Below are 7,242 nucleotides of genomic sequence, written 5' to 3' on the forward strand. Positions count from 1 at the left end.
CCCCCACCCCCACTACCATACCCACCCCAACCCCCTCCACAGTGCCCCCTGATGGTGATGTATGAAATCTGTCACATGACAAGATTCAGTAAGCTCAGATTACACGCACAGCTGAACAATTTTGAGCACCGACTCCTCTCCCCTCTCAATTTGGCTTCATCTGGGAGAATCAGAAATCTGACAGCCAATGCCGAGTGTGCCTATATCTCCCACCACATAAAATCATTGATATCATTCACCTGTACTGACATCTCTTTGGGGGATTATTTTCCTAAGGAAAGGTACAGACCAGCACCATCTCCCATGGTGCTGTGTGGGTGGCCCCCAGTGCTGCCAGTCCTGGGGCCACATCAAATTGGAGTTGGTACATATTTGGGATCCCCTAGCGCTCACCAAGGCCTCTCTGATGAGTCGGTTCTGCGGGACGGACCATTCCAGGTGTTGGGGTTCTGTGAATGTTCCGTCATTTGGCACCTAAAATGGAGAAAGAAAATGAATTCCAGGAGGAGGAGCCGGGGATAACAAGCACAGGTAAAGAGGACCGGTCCCTGACAGGTGATACACCTGAACTGCTGATTGGCTGATGTTAGGATGTCGGCAGTCACACACAGGAGACCGGCATGCAGGAAACTGAACAACAAAACTGAATCCTCATTCTGGGTCAGAGATCCATTCCGCATCCGAGGATCAGAACAACAACTCATTCATTGGTCCGTTCATTGCAAGACGGAGATTCAGTGACCGGAAGGGATCAACAAACTGCAACTGAGGAGAATCCTTTCCTGAAAGAAGCCCGGGGCCAGGCACTAAGGATCTCCTATAGATCTCCTATTGCTCTCCTATTAATCTGCTATAGATCTCTAATTGATCTGCTATAGATCTCCTATTGATCCCTTATTGCTCTCCTATTGATCTGCTATTGATCTCCTACTGATCTCCTATTTGTCTGCTATAGATCTCCTATTATTCTCTTGTTGATCTGCTATAGATCTCTTATTGATGTGCCATAGATCTTCTATTGATCTCCTATTGATCTCCTATTGATCTCCTATTTGTCTGCTATAGATCTCCTATTAATCCGCTATAAATATGCTACTGATCTGCTATAGATCTCCCATTGGTTTGTTATAGATCTCCTATTATTCTCCTATTGATCTGCTATAGATCTCTTATTGATGTGCCATAGATCTTCTATTGATCTCCTATTAATCCCCTATTGATTTCCTATTGATCTCCTATTGGTCTGCTATAGATCTCCTATTGATGTGCTCCAGACTTCCTATTGATCTCTTATTGATTTCCTGTAGATCTCCTATTGGTCTGCTATAGATCTCTTGTTAATCTCCTATTGATTTTTTATTGATGTGCTCTAGATCTCTTATTGATATCTTTTTGATCTGCCATAGATCTATTATTGGTCTTTTATTAATCTCCTATTGATTTCTTATTACTCTCCTATTGATCTACTATTGATCTCTTAATGATCTCCTAGTGATTGGTTGTTTAACCCTCTGGCCAATAAACGGATTGGATTGCTGAAGTGCAGAAAGTCTGCAATGCCATTTCTAGTCAGATAGATCTCTATATCTCTGCTTCTGGCTTCCTATACATTTGTGTGATTGGGAATTATTGGGGTAAATGATCCCCCTTCACACAGAGATGATTCCCTGCTGCACGTCACGCTGCTTCTGAATGCCCCGGGCCCTATGGCAGAGCCCGCAACCCATACTGGATGCTGCAGCCCGGCCCCAGAGATTTCTTATTGCAGTGGTGGAAGGAGAAGCGTTTCAGTCCTTGTAATGCCCCAGGGCAGCGAGGGGAGATTTACTGCCCAGGGAATTCCTGGTGGTGACATTGTAGGTCCACATGGAGGTGCCAATTATCACCATTGCTGGAAGGGGTTGGGGTTACAAAGCCTGGTGGGCAGTGAACGGGCCCTTCTAATATTTGAGGACCCAGCCATGGAGTGAAATCCCTACAGTTATAAAAGTTTCCTGGGTGACACAAATAATCCAGCCCGGCCTGAATGATTAGATATCATTGGACAATCAGTGATTGTGAGCTGTGTATGGGCGGCCGGTCAGTAATATAAAAATCTGTACAATCATCTTAGCGCCCCCTACGGACAAATCATTGTGGAGATTCATGGATTGTGATACCGGCCGGTGAGAATCTTTCCTTTATACCGACTTTTATTGATCTGTCTGTATAGGGCCGGGGCTACAATCACAATGAAATCTCTTTCACCTTTGTGACCCCAGTGCAATTAATGTGCTGCTAACGAGGTGATTGCCAATCCATTGCAGCCCTAGGAATATTCGGTGCCCCCACCCCCAATGTTACATTCTTTGCTCCCCATTATTACCTCTGCATAGGACTCCGGGAGGTTTTCCACTTCTCGTTTTCCTCCGGGTCGTAGTCCATAGGACCAGTGCTGTGCGTGGCAGATATGAGAGGACAACAGGAGGACGATGACAAGGAGAAGACCTGCAGAGCCATGGCGCCTCATCCTGCACAAAACAGATTACATGATGGCACCATTGGCACACAGAGGGCATCGATCTGTAACCACTGGCACCATTGCTGCAGCACCATACACACCGGGCATTATTATTGATGGAGATAAATTCCCTGCAGGAACTCCTAATTACTACTACCAATTATTAATCCAAGGAACAATAGGAGAATAAAACAATAACGCCGCATCCCAGGTAACAAATATCTTCATTGGTAACGCTGATCTGTATGAAATGACACAGACGGAGGGCAGATAAAGGTGAAATGACCACCAACCCGGCACGATGGCTCTGTAAATAGAAAATCTGCTCCGCCATGCAGTTATGTTTATAGCACTGGAAGGGCCACAAGGGAACCTCCACCAAATTGTGTAAATCAGTGAGAGAAATATCCAGAACTGAAAATCAGATTATAAATTCATCCAGAGGAATAAAACATTTCATCTGTGAATCTCACCCCACACCCAGCACCCCTCACCCTGTACCCCACACCCCGCCCTTAGCACTCTGCACCCAGACCCTGCACCCTACACCCAGCACCCCTCACCCTGTACCCCACACCCCGCCCCTAGCACCCAGCACAGCCTTTACTATAAACCCAACAACCACGGAAACATTTCCATGGCAGATGTTCTGAGATGAATCAAAGTTCTGTTTGTAGACATTTCACATCATTTCACATTGTGAAGGGGTCTGGGGGTAGCTGTGGGCTGAATTTCTCCTCGTCGGGCATTATTGGTGTTGATGGGTCTATAGGCCGGGCTTATTGTGGATCTGCATAACAATGGTAACACTAGGGAACAATTTTGAACTTTGGATTTTTGTATTACCATAACATACCTGGTTTATTGGAGGAATTGGGAATTCCAATCTATAACTGAATGGCGACTATTCATCGATAGCTCAAAGCGGAGCCTAAAGTGTGTCCTCCTTCACAATGGCAATATATTTGGGTCAGTCCCAATTGGTCATTCAGTTTCTCTTTGTGAAGAATATGCAGACATAAAGAGAGTCATTGAGTTGTTACAATATCACAATTGGGTGATCTGTGGACCTTATAATGTTATGCTTCCTTCTTGGTCAGCAATGCGGATACACCAAGTATCCCTGTTATCTGTGCATGTGGGACAGCAGAGCTTGTAAGAGGCATTGGGGGGAAAGGAATTGTCCTCCAGGATCTGCCCTAAAACCAGGAGATCCAAACATTCTACATGAGCCACTTGTTGATAGAATATTATATTCCCGCCTCTGCACATGGAACTGGGTCTGATGAAGCAGTTTGTTAAAGCTTTGCCAACTGAAGGAGAATGTTCCAAGTTCCTCATGTTGGCATTTCCTAGCCGGTCATTTGAAGAAATAATGGCCGGTGTGTTTGATGGTCCACAGATTCGGCAGCTCATCAAAGATGAACATTACATCAGGACAATGTCAGAAGAGGAATAGAATGCTTGGTAATCATTCAAAGCCATTGTCAAGGACTTTCCTGGAAACACACGAGCAAATAATTACACAGAAATTGTCCAGAAACTCTTGGAGAGATACAAAATGCTTGGTTGCAATATCAGCATCAAGGTGCATTTTCTGCATAGCCATCTTTCTAACTTCCCGGAAAACCTTGGTGCAGTCAGTGATGAGCAAGGTGAATGATTCCCCCAAGATTTGGTTCCAGTAGTGATTTGCATTGTTCAGTGGCTCCAGGTGCAGCCACAATGCAATATTTTATTATAATCTGTGTGTTGTATATCTGTATGTTGTGTATCTGTGTGTTGTGTTGTGTGTCTGTGTAATAAATTCTAAAATCACAAAATTGCACACAAATGACATAAAGTGTGGCCCTAAATCTCTGCATAAAATCCAACCCAAAATGTCAGGACAAAAATGAAATTGCTCCTCTGCTCTCCTCCACCCAGCAGTGGCAGCTATAGAAGGAACATTCACTAATTATTATACATCGCTGCGTAACATGTTGGTGCTATATAAATCCTGGTTATTAATAATAATATTGTGAATCCCCCGCACACTGCCTGGGTCCCATTGGGGAGATTTTCCCTCTCTTGGACGCACTGCAGAGATCTTCCCAATAAAAGTGTCATCCCTATAGGATGGGGACAGAACTTTTATTATTCTGACAACTCTAAAATCCGGATAATCCTTCATCACTTTCTATGACAGAGACCCCCCCAGTGCCAGGGATCTGAGGGGATCAGACATTGGAAAAGCTTTCCATGCAAAGTAATCTGATGATCTCCATGGATTCTACTTTGCTTTGATTTTCCCTGAACTCCATAGAGATTTCACTGAAGCGGTTGTGGTGCCGCCTATCTGATGTGCAGCAACGCAATCTGACACCGGAATATTCCGGCACCAACCATGTGGAGACTGAACCCTAAAACAACAATTGTATCTGCGCCCCCAATTTTTTGGCGTCTGATCATAGAAGCGCAGATATGGAGATTGTCCATCCTATGGGATCCTCACATTGACCCCCTCTCACCCCCAGGGTATAAATGGCTGGGGTAAGGGATGGCGGGCAGGGAATGACAGGAAGTCCTGGTGCCATCATGGTAGCGGTTGGAGTTTGCAGAGCTCAATCAGGCGAAGAACAGATTTTCCTGATCAATGTTCAATCAATAAATTGGGAATTCCCTTCTTTTTATTAGATTTTGTTGGATTTGATGTTTTACCGATATATCCAATCTATTGGTAACGATGCCCCGCCTTGTTCTCAGCGGGGATCTATCACTGCGACCCCGAATTCAGCCCCCCAATCTGTCTTACCTGTCCCGATGGATTGGCTGCCCCGAGGTCCCGTCTGTCCCGATGGATTGGCTGCCCCGAGGTCCCGTCTGTCCCGATGGATTGGCTGCCCCGAGGTCCCTCTGATGGCACCTTTTCCTTTGATGTCTCCTATTTATACTGCAGAACAAACATCTCTGAACCTGCAATGTACAAAGCACCCCGCTGATTAATCCGGATCAAATCGATTAATTCTGGGAACTTTGTGTTGTCTTTTGTTCTCTCATTAACCCCTCGTCTGGGCTTCCTAACAAATCCACAATAATCCCTCCCCAGGAAAATGAAGAATTTAGCACAATAATAACGAATAAAGCATCGCAATATCTCAATGTGTGGGGTCAGTTAGCCCACCGACCATGGAATTGTCCCTGTAAAGTCACATTGGATGTCTCACATTGGACGATTTGTGTGCATCCAATACCTTCACCGATATAACTACAGAAATGTTACACTGAAAGTTGTGTTGTATAGCCGGTGCAGGGAGCAGAGATGTGGGAGGGGCCCACCCAACACAGACTACCTGCAGAAACCTATAGGGGGGGCGGAGACAGACCGGTCACCCGGCACAATAAGAGAGAGCAGTAATGATCAGTCTGTGACTCCACGCAGGATCGGTGATAATGAGCAGATCTTGTACAGATCTCTGTAGCTTCAGCCGTCAGCCAGGATTTGTTGCTTTGCATTGAGCAGTTTGGGGGTCACTCGGATTGCGTTTCTTATTAATTGCTCCCTGCACAGATTTTCCATCCCAATGACAGGTGGCACAGAAACAAAACATTCCCAATATGTGCAGAGTATGGGCTGGCTTTACCCCAATTCAATGCTTGGTTCCACTCTGCCCCAATTTGCCCCCCTTGGAACACCTTACAGGATTTCTTTGCCCTCCCCTTGTGTGGGGGTAGGGAGGGGCACCTTGATGCCATCCTCACAGTAGGTGGTCTGACTGGCATTGGGCAGCATTGGTTTCCTGTGTGGGGGATCCTGCAGTGATCAGAGGGGAATATAGAATGAATGTTCCCCAGGTCACGTTCACGTTACCACAACTGGGTGAATGTTTGGAAAGGGTCGGATTTATTTCAGGATTTTATTATGGTTCATGGTATTGTGTTCTGCAATTTTATTGTCACCGGCAGAGGAAGGAAGGCAAATTCCACTTCCTGGGGACACAGCAACATAAACCTGGAACAAATCCCTCGTCCCATCCAAAACTAAACTAAGCCGAGGCCGGGCGATAGGAAGCGGAGCTGGTAAAGGGTTTCCTGAAAATGGAAGGCTGCAGATTAATCAGCATAGAAATCCAAATGTAATCTCCACAAATCTCCCCATCTCATCTGACAAACACAGGAGGAACGAGAAATCGACAATATGAGAACCCCAGAACATTCATCCAGCAGCTCGATGGACAGACCTACCGCCAATAATATGGAGATCTCCCTCTGTAAACACCAATCACTCCTCTGGGAAAGCTCGCTTTAAGATTTTGGGTTGTGTCTGTGGGGATTTGCCCCCATTGGTGAGGTCAGGTACTGATGGTGGAGTTCCTCCACACCAAACAGGTGACCCCATGTCTTTATGGAGGGGGCTTTGAACCCCAGAGTTTGATACTTTTGGGGTACCAATATTTACCTATTTGAGTCAGTTTTTTTATTTAGTAGTAGAATTGGGAAGTTTTGTTTGCAGTTTGATATTTAAACAGATTCTGCCAGTCAGCAGCTTTACCGGAGCAGAGAACCAACCCAAAATATCTTCATCATCATCATCATCATCATCCCAGCAGGGAGCTGGTTACTGGGTCCACCTAAAGGTTATTACAGGGATGAGGTCCAAACTTACAGATTACCTGGGTCCCCCTTCCTGCATTATAAATCATTTTCACGCTCTGCCATCATTCACTGTTCAATGGTTTAACAACAACTTGTCCGAGGTTCAT

This window comes from Pyxicephalus adspersus, chromosome 2 (genome assembly GCF_032062135.1).
Source record: "Pyxicephalus adspersus chromosome 2, UCB_Pads_2.0, whole genome shotgun sequence".
Classification (NCBI taxonomy): Eukaryota; Metazoa; Chordata; class Amphibia; order Anura; family Pyxicephalidae; genus Pyxicephalus; species Pyxicephalus adspersus.